This window comes from Dermacentor variabilis, chromosome 8 (genome assembly GCF_050947875.1).
Source record: "Dermacentor variabilis isolate Ectoservices chromosome 8, ASM5094787v1, whole genome shotgun sequence".
In the NCBI taxonomy this organism is placed as follows: Eukaryota; Metazoa; Arthropoda; class Arachnida; order Ixodida; family Ixodidae; genus Dermacentor; species Dermacentor variabilis.
In genome coordinates this window covers 97,587,292-97,608,487 of record NC_134575.1, presented here as the reverse complement: position 1 = coordinate 97,608,487, position 21,196 = coordinate 97,587,292, and the positions used below count along the sequence as shown (strand labels likewise).

At 46.9% G+C, this 21,196-nt stretch overlaps 1 protein-coding gene and 1 long non-coding RNA gene across 3 annotated transcripts in view; one reads left to right on the top strand and one right to left on the bottom strand.

Annotated features, from left to right (window-relative positions):
• Nucleotides 1-21,196, bottom strand: part of LOC142590450 (uncharacterized) — a 118,802-nt gene that overhangs the window by 60,921 nt on the left and 36,685 nt on the right. The window lies entirely within an intron of this gene.
• Nucleotides 2,993-21,196, top strand: part of LOC142590440 (uncharacterized) — a 75,000-nt gene continuing 56,796 nt past the window's right edge. Inside the window, exons 1-2 of one of the 2 annotated variants that reach the window (XM_075702549.1) lie at nt 2,993-3,127; nt 9,790-9,922. The gene's annotated coding sequence lies outside the window, so the exon portion shown is untranslated. The remainder of the gene's footprint in view (nt 3,128-9,789; nt 9,923-21,196) is intronic. The other variant, XM_075702550.1, reaches the window with a different exon arrangement.

The window sequence follows — 21,196 nt, the reverse complement described above, 5'->3', positions numbered from 1 at the left end:
AGCGTGTCGAATTCTGTCAAATGCCTTAATGAGGTCAACCGCCAGGATGGCTTTAGTTAGATGGGGGATGGTATCATCAAGCACATCGTGCGTAATTTGAAGTAGGGCATCCTGCGCAGATAGATGCGCACGAAAGCCGACCATACTGTGGGGGAAAAGGTGATTTTCTTCCATGTACGTTGTCAGTCGGGCAAGGATTATGTGCTCAAAGGTCTTGCCGAGACAAGATGTAAGAGAAATGGGGCGGATGTTCTCGAGGGTGATGGGTTGTGGGGTTTTGGGATAAATATAATTTTTCCATGCTTCCAGGAGGCAGGGAGGGTACCTGCCTCCCAGCACTCGTTAAAGTAGGTAACGAGGTGAGATATGGAGGCATCATCAAGATTTCGGATGGCAGCATTCGTAATTTGATCTTCCCCGGGTGTGGTATTGCGCAATTTCAATAGGGCTGCGCGAAATTCAGATTCTGCAATAGGAGCGTCAATGTGTAGAAGTCGGTCTAGCGCGTGGCTTTGATTATCCTTCGTTTGGCTGTCGTCTAACATGCGTTTCAGAAGGTTCCACTTACGTCCTGTCCGCATGCGGCCGTGGACTGCCGAACAGAGTTCGTGCCATTGAAGTCTTGTGAGCTCCGTACAGTATTCGCCTATGTCTTGGTTGAGGGTCGCGATGCGTTTGCGTCTGTTGAGATATTGCTTTCTCCATCGCGCAAGTATCGAAGCCTTGCCCTCGAGTAAGTGTGCGAGGTGAGGGTCAACCCTTGGGACTTCCAGTTCCGTCTGTGTGGTTTTGTGGCTCTGGTTACGTCGCCCTTTGTCGCAGAGTGGAGTTCCGCGAAGGAGTCATACGTATTCGTATCTTCCTTCCGTAACTTACGGAAGGTATCCCAGTCTGTGAGGGTGAAAAATCGGGGTGGGGCCATCGTACGCGTGTTTGGTATTTCTGTGCGTATGACGAAGTGATCGCATGCCCAGGTTCTCTTGCGTCTTCGTCCATGTGTAGTTTGCAACATTTCGGAGTAACGTGAGGTCCGGCGTAGTATCGCGCTGCGTCGACGTACCCAATCTGGTGGGGAACCTGTGGCCCGTCACCAGGGTGAGGGACAGGTCGTCTATTGCGCGCGAGAGGTTGTTGCCGCTAGGCTTGATTGTGTGGTAACTCCACGACGGGTGGGGGCCGTTGAAGTCCCCTGCGATAATGACCGATGAGTTTCGTGCCAATTACGTGGCTTTAGTAAGGATCGCATAGAAGGATTGGTTGCAGTGCGTGGGGGAACTGTAGACGCGTTTAGTACAAAAAAACTTTGTTTTAAGAATCGGTTAGGTACGAGCTCGATTAGGATCGCCTCGATGCGACTGTTTTTCGGTAGGACCTCGTGAATGATGCCCGCGAATTTTCTACTAACGAGCGTGGTGATGCCTCTCCTAGTGTCCCCTCCTCTTTTTGAGACGGTGCAGTACAGGTGAGAGCGTAAGGGTTTCGCATAGGGTTTCCTGTAATAGTATTACGTGCGGCCTTTGACATTGAATTTTGAGGTACTGTTGCAGCGAGGATTTGCGTTTCGCGTAGCTAGCGCGATTCCACTGCCAAATTTCTAAAGTATCCCGTGTCGTGTTAGCCATGATGGTTTTGGGAGGAATTTATTGCCGCCGAAGGGTGCGTAGTCGTGTCCATTTGCTGTGGCTGACTAGCTTTGTCTTTAATTTTTATGGCGACTTTGTTTTCGACAACCTCTACACGATTCGCTAGGGTATGAATACTTTGTAGGTTTTCTCGCGTGAGGCGCAGAATTTCGTCTAGGGTGTCTTGCGGTACATTACACTCTTCTTCCGTCTCTGGGAGCGGAGGGCGTTTGCGTTTCGCTGTGCTAACTTTTACATTTGCTTGTCTAGTTGATGATTTTTGCTAACACAGTGACACTGATGTTACAAGGCTTTGATCGGTCACTTGGCACCAAAAGTTGACTGCCCGAACCTAAAAAATGTCGAGGCGTGTAGTCCGCTCCTCTCTAAAATAGCGTAAGATGGCCGCTCCTGGCCGCCTTTTTCAAGCAGATTATTATAAATCACATTGCTTATAGAGTTCGTAATTTACACAACAGTTTCATTGTATAAGTTGTAAAACTTGTTTCTGCACTCTTTAGAAACTTGAAACAACCGTATGTTCGACGACAGAACGATTACCACTCATTTTAACTCTTAAAAGTTGTCCGTGAATGCGCCGTGAGTTCAAAAGGTGAATTACGCACACAGCTTCACTGCGTACGTATCTTAAGCACCACCGCCGTACTACGCAGAAAAGCTAGCTTTACAGTTTGAAAAGAGTTCCGTGACACGATTTTTTTAAAGGCCTGTAGAGCAGCACGTATATTAAAGCACTTAAATCGCTTTTGCAAGCTTTCTACTGAACTAGACATCCTACGACAATGAAAACAAGATATGCTCACCTTTCCTTCAAACAGAATCGATCAACCTATTGCACATATGGGGCGGAGGACTTACTCGTGAATATACATTTACTGTACTTTTACCAGATCATCTGCCTTTCGCTACGGCACACATCAGTAAATCCTAATGTCATCTACGACATTAGGCTATTAGTAATCAACGCAAAAAAGCTAGATTATCCTATGACTCTTTTAAAACAATTTTTCCAGTCTCTTACGGAGGCTAGGAAAGGGAAATTTATGCTTTCGATCTATAGGATTGCAGTGGCCACTTACGCTCGTTGTTTACATTTCTTGCACCTCTCCTCCTCTTCTAGTTTCACTATTCAAGCGCAAAGCATTCGCAAATATCTGTTTTATTTTGTATATTTGTGAATTTATTCATTTACCGCCAATACAAGCGCATTGTGCCTGTCGAAATGGCAACACGAGCGCGGAACAGATTACAGAAGCAGACGACAGCAACCAGGTTATAGCTAGCGCCACTCTGCTCGTACGTTCTGTCCCTAGCGGCAAAAGGGCGTGCTGGAGCAGGCGTGCTGGAGCAGAGAGATCTGTGCAAGTCTGGAGATCAGTAGGTCTTGCGATCCACTACCCGTACTAGTACACGATGTCATGCTTACGCTTGTGGTGAGCGGGCACAAATTTGCCTGCTGCTGTCGCTCACGGCCACCTCCATAGGTAAATGAGTGCACGAATCAGCTCAATACCTACGTCCGTTGCTTTCTTTGTTCATGTTGTAGCGGCACGCTTGTATACACAAAGAAGGAAAGGAGCGGGTGAAGAGGACTTTGTTTTTGCTGTAGCGGCCTCGCTCCATCCAGTGCTTTAGTGTCGAGCCTTCTAAATAGACGTCTCCCGCATTGTAATAATATGTCATGCGCGCAACTTTGCATCAATGGTCGACATTGTCATAACACAAATACGGTATATTACACAGGTAGTCTGGCTGCCTTAATTTTGTCTGCTGTTTTTAGGACATCTATTACGAGCTACCCGGACGAACGCTACACATTCGAGAGTTTACAGCTAAAAGAACATTTTTCCTTGTTGCGCGAGGAGCACATTTTTATTTATTTTTTTTTTCACTTTGCGACAGTTACGCGGTGAAGTGCTCAAGGCACACACTCTTAGGCAAAGTTACACCCTTTGGATTGCCCCTTCTGCCACACAACAATAATCGTTATCTGCCTTGATGCGTTTCCTTTCTTTAACGCTGCGAGCCCAGTACTTTCCAGTAACGAACGGCACGCGCGTTATCAGCATAGAACAGTTTACACCCTTTCGAGTGCCCCTTCTGATAACGTGCGTGCCGTTCGTTACTAGAAAGTTCCGGGCCCGCAGCGTTAAAGAAAGGAAACGCATCAAGGCAGATAACGATTATTGTTGTGTGGCAGAAGGGGCAAGCCAAAGGGTGTAACTTTGCCTAAGAGTGCATATCCCTGGATGGCTGTACCGTCATTTGTCTAATTTGTTTTACTGTGCTACTGCTGTCGTTACAGCTTCTGTTCATCTTAGTTGTGCCCGTCAAAATATAGCCCATCTCTGCACCGTTGACAATAATTAGCTGCAAGTGCTGATTGCTGCTGGTTGGCTCAGTCCAGAATCAGGTATGTACTATCGGCCAAAAAAGTAAACGGCCCACGGCACAGGTGGCCGGAGCGACTGCGGGGCCTCACCGGGGCGCTGCTATCTCGCTCCGCGCGCTGACGGCGAAAGTGCCCCGAGTGACGCCAGCACGACCTACTGTATAAAGACAGTACCCTTATACAGTAGGTCGTGGACGCCAGACTTCGCCCTCTCTCTCGCGCTGGGCCTTGATAAATTTCTAGTGCACCGTTCGATTGCTCTGCTGCTGACAGTCGCAACGAAGGGGACTGCAGCACATGGCGCTGTCGAACAGTAGTGGATGGCTGCGGGGCATCAAACCGCGCCACTGAGACGGAACGCAGAGTCGTTCTTAATGTTGTTTTGCTTATATTCATCATACCTCTCATATTAGTGCATTTCGCTGGCGTCCACTGCTGCTCGATTTTAGGCAACACAAAGCAAGGAGCCGCAACGGCGCCTACGTTGAAGGCCGCTCCATGCGCGCTCTTTCACGCCGGCGCGATAACTTACAAGCGCCAAGCTTTGCTGTCGGTGCGGGTTCTCTGTCGATATTACTTTTCCGGCATTGTCTCCTGCAGTGGGTGTAATAGCTATAGCAACGACGCCTCTTAAAACTGCTTTAATTCGATACTACAATACGCAGCCCGTTATGAAACTTTCTTTACAAAAATACCGTCAGAAAGAGACGATTGGAAAGGCGAATCGGAAAAAAGCTAGTCGCTCGTGAAAGCTTATTCACGGAAGCAGATAAAAAATGGCATTCCGTGGGTTGAAGAGGTCCTCAGCGGGATGAAAAGTTGCCGTCGACCGCGATGACAGCCTACTTGCCTTGGCATCGAGTCGCAGAGCGCTGCTACTAGCTCCGGTCGTCCGCGCAGCGCCAGCAGCGCTTCCCACCCTTTCTTCACGGTATGATGCAGCTGATCCGTGGTGCCACAGCAAAGGCGCCAATAGGACACCGGCGTTCAATATTTCCTTTTTATTCTCTGGAACGGTGTGGGCGACACGCTTTGTAGTGCGCGCTGCTATCCAGATTGTTTGGATCCGACCGCTGGTACGATCTGTTGGGAACTCGGCGCTGACGCCCGTGGTTGTACCTGGGTCGCAAGCCCCAAGGGTAGCGTTGGCCTGGCGGCCTGGGGTACAACTGGAAGCATCCGAAGGTCCCGGCAAAGCATGAGTCGACTGGTAACAACGAAACAACTTGTTTATTTTAACATCGCAAAGAGTTGGTGGTCAGGTTTGACCGAAGTAGAGAGACGGGAGAGCACTTCACTCAGCAGAAGAAATCGGAGCCCTCTTTTTGGCGTCCGGGGGCAGCTGTTTTTATACTCTCGCAGTTGAGGGCAAGAAGGAACCCCTCAAAAGACGAGCACGTGAATGTACAATGGGCTAATGGTGACGCACACTGTCGTGGCGCTGCGCACGATCTCGTAGCACCCTGTCGTGGCGCTGCGCACGATCTCGTAGCACCCCGTCGTGGCGCTGCGCACGATCTCGTAGCACCCTGTCGTGGCGCTGCCGGTCGGACACAATGACTGTAACGAGAAGATGGTCCCTGCTTTGGCATCGCCTGTTTCGGGCACAATGACTGGAACGAGATCCCTGCTTTGGCATCGCCTGTTTCGGGCCCAATAACTGGAATGAGATCCCTGCTTTGGCATCGCCTGTTTCGGGCACAATGACTGGAACGAGATCCCTAGGCGGTCGCATCGCCGCAGACGCGCCTGGAAACACCTGGCGATGAGTGTTGCGGCGACGACGATCGGGCCAAAATGTCTGCCGCCCCGCCGCAGTCGCGCCGGCAAAACCACGTGTCGCAGGCGAAACGCAACAAGATATGGTTGTGTCCAGCCATTGGACACTGGAAGACTAGGAAATGTTTAAAAAAGAGAACGGTCGCATTCGTTTCGTCGCAAAAATGCCATCTCGGGTGCCGACCGAGCAGAAAAGGCGCATCGTGCGGCTTAGCATAGAAGGTGTTCCTCAGCGTGAAATCTGCCGCCGCATCAGGAGGAGCAGAACATCGGTGAATCGCATTATTCAAGCCTATAGGGATGAATATGGTAGAATTGCTGATGCTTAGCGCAGTGGGCGGCCAAGGCTTACAACGTTGGAAGAAGACCAACGGATAGTTGCTGCCGCTGTTGTTGACCCCTTTCTGAACGCCAGGGAAATTCGCGACGCACTCGATCTCAGTTGCTGCAGCGAGACTATCAGGAGCAGACTGCGAGAGGCAGGTCTCATGAACTGCGTTGCCGCTCAGAAGCTGCACCTGACGACGAAGCAGAGGGAAGAGCGACAGAATTTTGCCCGAGCGTTCGAGCAATGGACTGCAGAGGAGTGGCGGGGGGTCATCTTCACGGATGAGTCAACGTTTAGCACACGCTGGGACCAACAGCGTCTGTGGCGTCCGTTGAACAGCGGGCACGACTTCTCATCCTTGCAGCTGAGGGAAGTTGCGGGTAAAGTTCGCATAGCTAGTCAGTGCTAAAAAATAGGGATTGTTTGCAACGCATACTAGCCTTAAGAATGCAGTACAGCCTCATTTCTCGTCTTACTGCATGACTAGACGTAGGTGCACTATTGAGTATGAAGTGTTTCTTTTGCGTCATTGCATATCAGTGAGCTGAATGTTAGACAGGGTATGATTTAAGCCTTCATTATCTTATTTTCTACAGCAGAGGGAGGTGGCTGCGCGTTAAGTTTTGTACCCGACATATGTTAATCACTGCTCTCTCATATGCCCAGATATGACCCTGGCCACATCCAGAGCGTGCTCAGCAGCGGCCGCTGCTCGGTTAGTGTTTGGGGCGCCATCAGGAAGGACGGCCTTGGCCCACTCGTGCGGATTGAGAGCTCCTTCACCGGGTCGAAGTACTGCGAACTCCTCGTCAAGCACTTGATTCCATACGTTCAGGACGGGCCATTCCGGGACGGGTGCTACATGTTCCAGCACGACCGCAGCCCTGTGCACAAAGCACGCGCTGTGAGCGCACTTCTGGAGAGCTACGCCATGCGTCAGCTTCCGTGGCCGCCTAACGGGGCTGATCTTAACCCCATCGAGAACATTTGGGGAATGTTGAAGACTCTTGCCTCCCGGCACCTGTGTGGTGGCACAGCGGATCAGGTTTGGCATGCCGTGAAGGAAGAGTGGGAAGCACTACGCGGACGTCCGGAGCTAGTGGCCGCGCTCTATGACTCGATGTCAAGGCGAGTAGGCCAAGTCATCGCGGACGACAGCGAATTTTCATCCCATTGAGGACCTCTTCAACGCATGGAACCCCACTTTTTATCTTATTCCGTGAATAAACTTTCACGAGCGACTTGTTTTTCCGATTAGTCTTTCCAATCATCTCTTTCTGACGCTACTTTTGTAAAGAAAGTTTCATAACGGACTGTGTATTGTAGAAGCGAATTAAAGCAGTGTGTAGAGGCGCACTGCTATAGTTAATAAATCCACTGCTGGACACAATGCCAGACAAGTAATATCTACAGAGAACCCGCGCCGGCAGTAAATCTTGACGCCTGCAAGCGCGCGTCACCGTATCCGCCGTTGCGGCTGCTTGCGTTGTGTTGCCTAAATTCGAGCAGCGGTGGACGCCAGCGAAATGCACTAATATGAGAGGTATGGTGAATATAAGCAAAACAACATTAAGAACAAGTCTTCGTTCCGTCTCAGTGGCGCGGTTTGTTGCCCCGCGGCCGTCCACTACTGTTCGACAGCGCCATGTGCTAAACTACCGGCGATGCACAGTCCCCTTCGTCGCGACCGTCAGCAGCAGGGCAACCGAACGGCGCACTAGAAATTTATCAAGCATGACAAGGACCCGCGCGAGAGGGAGGGCGAAGTCTGGCGTCACTCGGGGCACTCTTGCCCTCAGCGCGCGGAGGGAGATAGCAGCCGCTCCGGCCACCTGTGCCGTGGTCCGTTTACTTTTTTGGCCGATAGTACATCCATTTACGCAAGGAATTCTGATGCTTCTAATACTTGAGCTGCTCCAGTAAACGAAGACTGAATTAAGTGTCCTTTGAGTGATGCGTGACACCCTATCACTGTTGTGCTATACAGGTGGCAAGGCATATTCAGATCTAGGCCAGTAAGGCCGACGAGTTATCTGTTGGAAGTTCCCCCAAAGTATAAATGCGAATATACAATTTTCTAGGCCAGAACTCTTATAATACTGTAGTGCCCTTGCTGCCTGATGTCATCACAAAAGAAACAGTAGAAGAATCCAGAAAATTCGTGTAGAGCTGTCCCGTGACAATAAATCATACAGATATAATTATGTTGCGAACTGTGACTGAACGTCCACAGCTGTGAGTAATTTCCTTGTGGGAATACTGTTGCTTTTCAGCATATATTGTGTCGGGTGCACTATCACTTGCCAGTTGCATCCTCAGTGTCTGACTCATTGTCATAAGACTGTGTCTTTGACAATGCTGTTGCTGCGCCACAGGTGATGTCAGTAAGTGGTGGTGAAAGTGTTAGAATAGATTAGGTCTCCTACATAGGAAATGCCAGTCGCCTGAAACAATCGCTTAAGTTGTTTCAGCATCAGAAATAGCTCTGCAAGCCTGCAGGTATGCTTAGATGTCTCGGTGTTTGTCTGAGTTGTGATCGGCAACTGTTCGTATATTGCTCTTATGGTGGTATATTATTTAAACTTTGCCACTTGCTCTGGGCTTTATGTGTAGCAGTGTGATGTACTCTGCATTTCATTATGACATGGACGTGTGGCTGCGATGAAATCTTTTGAAGGGAATTTCTTTGGCTCTTTCGACCATTTTCGTTCTTAGTTGGAGGTCTGTAATTGTTGGTGGTCGGACTCTGCTAGGAAAACATTCGTTCGCTTTTCCTTGTTCTCTCATTTGCTTGTTCTTTTGTTTGTTCACCCTTTCATTCCTTTAGGCTATTCGCTTACATTGACAGTTATCATCTATGGTCCCTGCACATTTTCTTCACACAAGTTCATGCTCTAATTTGCCAGCAGTCTTACTAATAAGAGTTTAGGGCTTGCACTCTTGCTTGCTAACATTGCACACCTTTGATAAAGTTTGGTCACACCTCCATTACTACAGGAACCCATTCCTTGAGTTGTACGTCACTGTTCATGACTTACAAGAGGGTTGAGTGTTGTCATTCCCTCTCATGGCCAGATGTGTTAAACATAAATATAATTATGGGGCTGTATGTGTCAACACTACAATCAGATTATGAAGCATGCCATAGTGGCAGACTACGGATTTTGACACCTTTGTGTTCTTTAAAGGGTCGCTGAAACGGTTCAGGACCCGCTGTGGTTGCTTAGCAGCTATGGTGTTGCGCTGCTGCACATGGAGGTCCTGGGATTGAATCCTGGCTACATATTGATGGGATCAAAATTCGAGAATTCCCATGTTTTAGGTGCATGTTTAAGAACCCCAGGTGTTCTCCCACTACAGTGTGCCTTGTAATCAAAACGCAGTGTTGGCTTGTAAAAACACAGTTTAATTTTTTTTTAATAGTTCAAACAGGTTTTGTAGACACATAGGGTACAGTAAACGTTCGTACCACAATTTGTGTGAAGCATGTCATATTAAGAGAGCTACAGACAATTACGAGTTACCCTCTTCCATAGCCATACATTTTCTCCTAAACTCATTTGCCGAGTGATCGGGCTTTAGCTCCACCTTCACTGGCTTTGCCTCATGATGGGACATTGTATTGTCTACTTCTGGTTGTCTTGCAGCCAGTGTGCGAAGCCTCTACAACCTCTCTACCAGCTGCCTGGCAGTCGGTTCCAAACGCGAGCTATCGAAGCAGTGTACGTTGTGAGCATTCTGTAGCAGCACCAAGTGTGTCCGATATTCCGGTAACCATAGGTGAGCTGGATGCTTTGATGGGTGGGTGGAGGCCTAAAGCCCCTCCCCATACTACTATTGATGTAATGAAGGAGTTTTAGCCTAGATGTATCTGAGCGATCTGATCAGTCCACATTGTCCAAGCACCTGGTGGTGCAGAGCTTAACCAGCGAAACGAAGAGCTAATGTTGCCGTAACCAAGCCTAAAAAATGTTAAACATTTAGAAAAACATGTTCATGGCTAAGTTCCCACCAAAAATTTACACCGGCAGGAAAATACAATGCACTTGGTTACTGCTATATTAGTTCTGTGGTTGAGCACTCTGCTACCAAGTGGCTGTACCATGCAGGGCGTTCACATTTGTGCTTCCACTCGTCCAATAAAACGCCCAGGCCCAATCCGCTTGTGCTTGGGTTTACTTGAAATGCCGCACACACGAGACACTGTTGTGGTATAGGGTAATCCTTCAGGGTGACGTGATGTCCGCAAATGCACAGATGCTGGTGCCGATGGTGCTGGTGCAGCCACTTCGCTCACATGTTTGCCTTGCCGAGGAGCATGATATTGCAGCTTGACATGTTGCCAATCGCTACGTTTGCAGCCCACAATGCAAGGGCGAACTGTATTGCTCGCCAAAATACAGATTGACACCAACACCGTCCGCGCAGCTCACGTCATAATGGAGCATGTTGTAACACAAGCAGACAACATTTATTGTATGCCGGAAGTGCTTAAGTGTAGCGATAAATTGTCCTTGTGCATTCTCTTTCTGGTACTTTTTTTTTCATAGAAACAAATTAACTTACATTTCAACTATTACAAACCACATTTGTTCACCGTAAAGTTGGGAAAAGTATCGATAATGCGCCCTGAGCAGTGAATCGGACAGCTCGCCCTAGTGGCACCATGTGGTCACCTCAAGTCACTTGATCAGGGGAGGCTGAAAACTCAAGAGGAGTGGCGTGCTGCGATTGGTAGTGAAGTACAATCACGCTCAGAATGAGCTACAACACATAAGCGCATGGCAAAGTGTCGTGTGTTGTACATATTTAAAACCTTATAGTAAATTACACACTTTTTGTCACCCAATTATCACAAGTGCCAACTCTAACAACTCAGCACATTTCTACAAAATCGTGAAAATTGTTTCAGAGTCACTTTAACGAGCACTTATATCTAAAGGCAGAAGCGTTTTTGCATTTCACTCTGGTCGAAATGCAGCTGCTGCAGTCGGGATTGAACCTGCGACCTTGACCGTAGCCGCAAAGCTACCGCCATGAGCACAGAAGGGTCGATTTCACATGCTGCTGCTTCTGTTTTGTCGCCTAGACCCTATGGTGACGTAATGAAGCTTGGCGTGTACGCACCCCGCACCATTTGTCCACTTGGCAAATGTGCATGGTGTTTATATTTCCGAAATAGCATAAATTTAAAGTATTGTACCTTTAGCTTGCGAGCAAGGGCTGTCGTTTTTGCTTTTCTTTTGTCACTTTTTCCCTCTCTCGCCTTCCTCTCCCCCCTCTGTATGGAAACTGGGAGTGAAGAGGGGCAAGGCTGTTATTCACTCATTTCCCAACTGCATAGGTTCTACCCATCCTCTGCATTCTGTCTATCTCCCCTCGGGACTCGCGCGTTAATAGAAGAGTGAAAACCGCTGCAGTTTCTGCAATCAGTTTGGGGGGGGGGGGGGGGCTCACGGATGACTAAAGCTGTCAGGAGGCTTATCTGGTGATGACCCAGAGGGTGTTGTGCAAATGCAGCACAATGTAAAAGTGCGAAAAAACGAGAAAAGAAACGAGCCTCTTGCATCACCTTTCATCTCTACGTCGCTCCTGCCATGTACATGCACACTTTCAGCCACTGCTCGAAGTGGCTTGTAAGGCAGTAGCAGCAGTAAAAAATTCGAAGGAACATGCAAAGAAAGCTTAGCTTTAAGAATCCATATATAACGACATGTTATTATCATAGCATGTTAGACACAACCATCAGTTATGTCTTCTGGATGGTGTTTTCAGACTGTGCTTGACATTTGCATTGCTAAGTTCCCTTTAAACGAACAGTGTTGAGACAGGGTGGAAAGGTTGCCTTATTAGACTTCGAATGTGCCACCATTTCCGCGCAGTGCATCTCGCAAAGCCACGGAGAGCATCGCAGCTTGGCGCAAAAGGCGCCAGCTGCATTGCATCTGCATCACTCGCAATGGCACTTCATATGGATCCGGAGAGAGAGTGAAAGAAAAAGGGCTAAAAGTGAAAGTGAAGCTGTACCTTGGCACCCCCCTTTCTGCCATTTCTCTCTCTCTCTTTGAGCGCGGAAACAATGTGGAAAATTTGCCGTTGAAGCAGCCCAAAGCAGCAGACAGCCCAGTTTGTAAAAGATAGTGCTGACAGAGCACAACACCGTGTTGCTTGAGACGAAGCTGCAAATTTGGAAGACTGGAAGAAGTATGAGCTCGCATTCAATGATATTGTTACAAGGGAAAATGCACACGAGAAGCTATATGCAAGTATATTTACAAAATGAATACGCTGCACTTCACCAAAAGGCAACAGCCTGAGCTAGCCTTTAATCATCGTCTTGACACCGCTGGCCTGTTTTGCATCGTAACTGCTACCCTACTACCACCACAGTACTATCATAGTACTACCATAGCACTACCCTCGTCAGTAAGAGCGCCAACTCAGCGCAACTAAAGGCTTGGCTCAGAAGCAATGTAGTAGGCCTTGAGCCTACTGACATGCACAACATCACTGGATGACCTAGTAGAGGGTGACGTTGAGCTGACGGGAGCAATTTCGTAAATCACTGGTGTCACTTGGTGAAGCATGCGGCAGGGCCTTGTCTAAATCAGGAAAGGAGCTTCTCTGAAAGTCCAGCATGACGAGAGGGTGACCACAGGAACATGTGCACACCAAGGAAAAACTGTGCGTTACGGTGGCAGGCATTGTACAGTTGCTGCTGAGTGGCTTGCGATGCCGTCAGTCGAGCACGGGCAAGTTGGCCAAGGCGATGGCACTGCTCATGCTCGCCTGTCGAGGAGGTTCAGAAAGAAATGCAGTATCCAGGGGCAAGGTTGGTTTGCGACCGTACAATACATAAATAGAGAAATTGTGGCAGCGTCATGCCGAGAAGAATTATAGGCAAATGTAATGTAAGAAAGGGCAACGTCCCAGGCATAGCAGGCCTTCAAAACGTACATGGAGAGCATATCTGTGAGGGTACGGTTCAACCACTCCGTCAGTCTGTTGGTTTGAGGATGGTGTGAGGTGGTCAGCTTGTGTTGTGTGGAGCAGGAACACACAATGTCGGTGATAACTTTCGACATAAAGTTATGACCACTATCAGTAAATATCTGTTGCAGGCGCCGTGGAGTAAGATAATGTTATGCAAGAAAAAGTGCAACTTCAGTGGCCCAACTGGTCAGGAGAGCCCGTGTGATTGGCGCCTCCCTTAGCACGTGGCGTAATCAGTTTCAACGGCTACCCATTTGTTTCTAGTGGATGACGCAGTAAAAGGGCTGAGGAGCTCTAATCCAACATGGAAGAATTGTTCTGCAGGGACGGTGATCAGCACGTAGCGCCTGAGGCTCTTTCTGGTGCTGGCAGAAATCGCAGGCAGCAACGTGTTATCGGATGGAGCGAGTGAGACTGGACCAATAAAAGCGGCAGCGGATGGGGTTGTACCTGAGAGATACCCCAAGGTGTCCTGCAGTAGATTCATCATAGAACTCAAAGAGCAGAGTGTGTTGCAGAAGTTTGGGCATGACAAGAAGATAATCAGACCCACCATGGGAGAAGTTCCTTCGTTGGAGAATGCCAACCTGGAGGACACATCGGCCAAGAGAGGCATTGTTAGGTGAAGAGTGCAGATGCTCAGCGAGTGCTCGAAGTGATAGATCTCAGTACTGCTCATCGGCGTTGTTAGGGAAGGCAGACACAGAAAATGCCATTGGCGGTGCTACAGACAGTGTTGTCAGGCTCGTTGACCGGGTAACGAGACAGGCAATCAGTGTTCTTGTGGACACAGCCAGATTTCTAAATGACAGAATACGAATATCCTTGTCAGCGTCACGCCCAGTGAGGAAGTCGACCTGTAGGGTCTTTCTGTGAGCACAACCAGCAATGTCCGTGCTGGTGTGTGATGACTGAAAAGGGTCGGCCATATAATTATAGGCGTAGCTTTGCAACTGCCCAAACTAATGCCAGATACTCGAGCTCAATGATGGAATGGTTATGCTTGAAGGTTGGGAGGTGTCTGCTGGCATAAGTGGTAATATGGTCGTTGCTGTGCTGGCGTTGTGCCAGTACTGCACTGATTCCGTGGCTTTGGCATCGGTATGGACTTAGGTAGGTGCAGAAGGATCACGCCTTTCCCTGCGAGTTCTCGACAATGACCCTGTCATCAATCAGTGGTCTCTTTGTGACGCTCAGGAGAGGGTGACATTGTTATCTTGAAATGAGCTGTCATTTCTGGGCGCTCGAAAAGCTGAATATCTGGAGCGTGACTGCCTGTTCTATGACTCAGGCGACACTGATTGAGCTTCCTTGAGTGTACGATGAGACGTGATCAGCGCCCATGATAGCCACATGTCTGCCGGTGAAGCATCTTTTTTCTGAGGGATTGTCAAGCACAACACCCCTGCCACCAGACAGCACATCAGGACGTTGAGTTCGATGCAGCTCAGCTGGCTTGATGCTTGCATTCCTCAAAGCCATTGGGATGCAGGTTCTGAGAATGAAGATCTTCTGGCCAAAGGCATCTTAATAGGTGGGCTCTGACTTGACTGTATAGATGCAAGATGACAAGCTCCAAGGAGCGACTTTTGTCAGCCCTGCACAATGCCGCAAGCGCCACATGCAGGCCACTCATCGCCAAACTGTACAAATTGAAATAATCTGACAACCCCCTATTTGAAGGGAAACCCTGAAACACAAGGTTCACATTAATCTGGACAAGCACCAGCACTCTTTTAACAATGTCTCCGTGCAAATAGACACAGAGTTTATGTAAGGAAGCTAAGTAATCATGAATTAGAGCTTCCACAGATCAGGAAGGCGAAGGGAGAACTGGCTTTGATTAATTGATATCTGTAACACTTAGCACAAGATAGCTACATGATCATAGCATAATGCCAAGTTGCAAAATAAACAAAATGGAAAACCATCTACAAGCCTTATCAGTTTCCTAAATTGGCTCAGAAGGCCTGATTTATTCCGCCTTTCTTCTAGTTCACTTTTAAATTGTGCTACTGTAAAGCTACGCTTTACCCGAACAGGAGGGCATATTTATTTATTTATTTATTTATTTATTTATTTACATGTACCTTACAGGCCTTCGAGAAGGCATAGTGTAAGGGGGGAAATACGGTAACATATTAGTATGGAATCAGGAAAGAAATAAACATCAGCATAATGAAAGGAGTACGCACAGAACATGGAAAAATAATACATTAGCAAATACAATATGTTGAGCAATAACAATAAATGGTAAACAACAACATAATAGCACAATAACATTGTAAACGTTTTTGCATGTTATACAGTAGTAAGTGTTGTGAAAAAATTGGGAGCACTGAAATTCTCTAACATTGTAGAAAAAATGCAAGAAAAATTACAAAAGACATGACGTGTTTAGACGGTTGAAACGGCATATTGATCGGTTAGCAGATTGCGAAATGCAGTGTGTTTAGATTGGCGTGCAATGGTATCTGGTAGTGCGTTCCATAAACGGACCGCACGGGGCAAAGCTGAAAAATTAAAAGCGTGTGTGTTGCCATAAATTCGGGTGTAGCTGAACTGATTGTTCAGTCGCTGTGACGTCAAGGATGCTTTTTTCAGGTTTGATAAGGTTAGGCCAGCTGTGTGAACAAATCTATGAAATAATAATAGAAGGGAAATATCACGGGGAGTAGTTGGTGGTTGCAACGAAAGATCGATTTTTATTTGGGTTACACTTGACTGGTTACTATAATTTTTAGAAATGAAACGGCTCGCTCTATTCTGGATGCTCTCCAGGAGTTCGTTGAGGTAATTTTGATGAGGAGACCATATACAAGAGGCGTACTCAATTTGTGGCCGTACAATAGTTACGTAAGCTAGTTTTCGTAGTGGTAAAGGCGCACTTCTTAAGTTGCGGCACAGAAATCCTAATGATCTGGAGGCGTTAGCTGAAATGGAGGTGATGTGTTTAGTCCATGAAAGATTGTGTGTTAGGAGCACTCCTAAGTACTTATATTCTGTGGTGAGGTCAAGTATGTTATAATCCAGATAAGAAAAGTGAGAGTTAACAGTTTTTCGAGAAAAGGAAACTACTTTGCACTTCGACACGTTTAGGGACATGAGCCACGTAGCACACCAATCACTGATATGTGGAAGATCATTTTGGAGTGCCGTGGGGTCAGAGGGACGGTTAATCGAACGGTATACAATGCAGTTGTCAGCAAATGATCGTACAGAAGATGATATATCGTTAGGTAAGTCGTTAATGTAAATTAAATAGAGAAGAGGCCCAAGTACACTGCCTTGAGGTACACCAGAGGTGACGTCAGAGAGGCCAGAGGAAAAGTAAGCAACAACAATGAACTGTTTGCGATTAGTAAGAAAATTACGAATCCATGATAGGGTTCGTGAGTCGAGTTTAATTGCTGAGAGCTTTGATATCAGGCGACTATGGGCTACAGGATCGAATGCTTTCGAGAAATCCAAAAAGATGCAGTCAATTTGTTTATTACTGTTCATATCAAAGTGTAAGTTTGACGTGAATTCTAGTAGTTGGGTTTCGCAAGAAAATCCTTTTCGGAAACCATGCTGTTTCGGGTAAAAAAAGTTATTACATTCAAGATGAGAATATATATGGGATGCGATAATGTGTTCCAACATTTTGCAGCAAATGCATGTTAGTAGTAACATGCTAATGTTAGTAGTAATGTGACACACCTTTGCATAATACAATGCAGCGTGATTAGAATAAATCGCCAATTCTGACCAACAATAAATAAACTTCCAACAAATCATGCAAGCTATCGAAAGCAAGTTACAATCAAAATTACACTGAGGCCTTTAATCTTCACTGATGTTTTCCATTCTTGAGTGTTTAACTATCTGATTTTTCATGGAAGTAATCAAACTAAATAAAGTCTGCCATACCATGAGCAGTAAAGCAGAAGTAAAGAAAGCCTTGGGAGCTATGCAAAGGGGGAAGGCAGCTGGGGAGGATCAGGTAACAGCAAATTTGTTGAAAGATGGTGGGCAGATTGTTCTAGAGAAACTGGCCACCCTGTATACGCAATGCCTCATGAACTCGAGCGTACCGGAATCTTCGAAGAACGCTAACATAAGCCTAATCCATAAGAAAAGAAACGCGAAAGACTTGAAAAATTATAGACCGATCAGCTTACTGTCAGTTGCCTACAAACTATTTACTAAGGTAATCGCAAATAGAATCAGGAACACCTTAGACTTCTGTCAAGCAAAGGACCAGGTAGGATTCCATAAAGGCTACTCAGCAATAGACCTATTCACACTATCAATCAGGTGATAGAGAAATGTGTGGAATATAACCAACCCTTATATATAGCTTTCATTGATTACGAGAAAGCGTTTGATTCTGTCGGAACCTCAGCAGTCATGGAGGCATTACGGAATCGTGGTGTAGACGAGCCGTATGTAAAAATACTGAAAGATATCTATAGCGGCTCCACAGCCACTGTAGTCCTCTGTAAAAAAAGCAACAAAATCCCAATAAAGAACGGCGTCAGGCAGGGAGATATGATCTCTCCAATGCTATTCACAGCGTGTTTACAGTAGGTATTCAGAGACCTTGATTGGTAAGAATTGGGGATAAAAGTTGATCGAGAATACCTTAGTAACTTGCGATTTGCTGATGATATTGCCTTGCTTAGTAACTCAGGGGACCAATTGCAATGCATGCTCACTGACCTGGAGAGGCAAAGCAGAAGAGTGGGTCTAAAAATTAATCTGCAGAAAACTAAAGTAATGTTTAACAGTCTCGGAAGAGAACAGCTGTTTACAATAGGTAGCGAGGCACTGGAAGTGATAAGGGAATACATCTACTTAGGGCAGGTAGTGACCGCGGATCCGGATCATGAAACTGAAATAATCAGAAGAATAAAAATGTGCTGGAGTGCGTTTGGCAGGCATTCTCAGATCATGAACAGCAGGTTGCCATTATCCCTCAAGAGAGAAGTGTATAATAGCTGTGTCTTACCAGTACTCACCTACGGAGCAGAAACCTGGAGGCTTACGAAAAGGGTTCTACTTAAATTGAGGACGACGCAACGAACTATGGAAAGAAGAATGATGGGTGTCACGTTAAGGGATAAGAAAAGAGCAGATTGGGTGAGGGAACAAACGCGAGTTAATGACATCTTAGTTGAAATCAAGAAAAAGAAATGGGCATGGGCAGGACATGTAATGAGGAGGGAAGATAACCGATGGTCATTAAGGGTTACGGACTGAATTCCAAGGGAATGGAAGCGTAGCAGGGGGCGGCAGAAAGTTAGGCGGGCGGATGAGATTAAGAAGTTTGCAGGGACGACATGGCCACAATTAGTACATGATCGGGGTTGTTGGAGGAGTATGGGAGAGGCCTTTGCCCTACAGTGGGCGTAACCAGGCTGATGATGATGATACCATGAGCACCAACAAACAATGTCCTCTTTATAACAAAAGCTCCTAAAACGTTCATAATTAAATATCGTCGAAGAAATTAAAGTTCATGAATGCAATCTGCAAAATGTGCCTCCAAAAAACACTCCTGCATGTTATGACTCGTTATGAACTCCAGTAAAACCATAACTGATCCACTTGCGCAGCTTGGATGTGACCTTCCAAACTGTATGAATGAGAAGAAAGGGGGTTAACTGAGGGGACTGGTTCTTAGTAATCATATGATGAGAAGCCAACAAACAGACACCAAGGAAAACATAGGGTAAATTACTTGTACTTATTAAATGAAATAAAGAAATTATAAATTAATGACAATGAAAGTGGATGAAAAAGCAACTTGCCACAGGTGTGGAATTATCCCACGTCTTTGCTTTATGCGTGCAATTCTCTAACCATTTGAGCTACTGCGGCATGCTTTCCCCATCCACTTTCTTGCGTATTTATGTGTTACTACGTGAACTAACCTTGGGAATGTTAGCCAGCGTCACCACTCTCAAGGCTCTTCGGCGGATGTTCCAAACTTTATGCAACGCTAACCCTGTTTGCTTTACTATTCTACATGTGTTGTGACATAAACTTTCCGTTTGTAATTGGGGATCTAACGTGAGCCGAAAATGCTAACAACCTAATATTTTGTGTTATTCCTTACGCATCTTAAGCATTGATCGTACAACCAAGCTAAATACAGCACGAATCAAAAGAACAAAACAATTTGCAACGTGTCTGTCTTATTTCATATTTCAGACGAGCTCGAGAGGGTCAAGCATTTCGCGGCTTTTGCAAAGCGCTGTCTTGGAAGAAGGCAAAAACCTCTAATTTGCCTGATGCACCTCGTAGCTACAACTTTAGGACATGAGCCTCCAAGTATGGAAACCAAGTATGATTACATTTACAGACCCACACATGCACTGTTCCCTTAGGTGCTAGGCAGCTGCCTTTCTTTGCCCCCGTGAGTGACCGGCTCTAGTAGCAGCCTACAGGACGCTTCGCTTTGCTTCTTTGCTTACAACAAGACATCTGCAGTGCGGTTAGGTGACGGTTACTACACCTGAATCTTCATGAAGCTCTCCTGGCTTCTAATAATAAATTTTTGATTCTTTTGATTCTGATTCTGATTCTTCTTGTGATGTGCATCATGCCGATCTCCGCAAATGCCTAAGCTTGGGATTTATCATCCTTCGCCTTTTTCACAGTCTCCGGGCGGATCCTGACCTTCGTGCATTTGCCTCTGTTGCCTTGTCGCTTCACATGTTTGGTTCCATACTCCTTACCCCGTCTGACTTTCTCATCTTCGGCCTATCCCTTTGCTTCACCATCTGCTCTGACGTATGCAAACAGCCATAGGCAACTTTTGCTGGCAGGCTGGCCAAACTTGCCGCCTCCGTACACACTTGGCCTAATGGGCCCTCCGTTTCTTGTGCGGAAAAACCGCCGCTGTCTATTGCCTTCCCCTCGCTTCCGGCTACCAGCAAGTTTGACTCATCACTGCGCTCAACTATCTCAGGAATCATTCCACGGTCCTCTGACTGTTGCGCAATAGGGAATTCGCCTATTAGTCTCTGAGTTTCGTTCCATGTTTTTGCCCTGAAAGATCCCATATTGGAGAAGGGTTCTCCGCGTTCCGTCAGCGTTTGCTCCGACCTATTTGATTATCAATAGGTTACTTGCTCTGGCAGGCTGGCCAATATTGCCGCCTCCATACACACCTGGCTGTTCAGTGAAAGCTGTCCCATATATGGCTGCAGGTTCTTGTCGGAGTCCTGAGCTATGACAAATACCACCCGCTTCTCACAGCTCCTGGCTATGTGGTCTTTTCCTCCGCAGTTGTAATACACAACTATCTTCCGCGCCTCCAACGTGTGTACACCATCAGCGGGGGCATCTTCGTTTCTTCTCCTACTTTAGGTGCGTCACCCTCTTTCTCTTGCTGTGTGCTGGGGGAATTTGAAGTCTCCGGTTTAAAATGCCTACAGAAATACTTGTCACCCTTTGGCTTCCGGGAACCATATCCTGCTTTGTCACTTGTTTCTGATTGTCACGACTTACTCCGGAAACTTCGGAGCGTGCGGTAATGGCTGGCGAGTTCTGCTGCTCTCTGTTTTTGCCCTTCGAAGTCGGTTTGAAATGCTAGACAGAAGGGTCTAAAGAAATCCTTCTTAGCCCTATCGTAGTCTCGCACTTTGTCCTCAGACAAGCAGTTCATGAAACAGCGATACTGAACGGGATTAGTGCTGGTAATCTCTTGGTCCACAAGTCCCAACTGACACCCTCTTTCTCAGTAAAACTTCATTTGGGCCTATTTGGTGCATAATTCTGAACTTAAACTTACAGCGCAAACACCCAAGACGGACCACAACAGGAATATACGACACTCTTTCAAAACCGGCGAGGAAATTAACTATATCCTCCTCTACCATGAAAGTGTGGAGCTGGAATCGCGCTATTTGCCATCTAAGTATCTGACTTTTCTGCTCAAGCTCTTCCATTCCAAGAACATGCCATTGTGCTGCCTCCTGCACACGCCTCTGGTGTGTTTCTGCTTCAAGTTTGCATCTTTTTGCCTCTTCATGCTCGCACCTCTCTGCTTCACTCTTGTGCCTTTCGGCC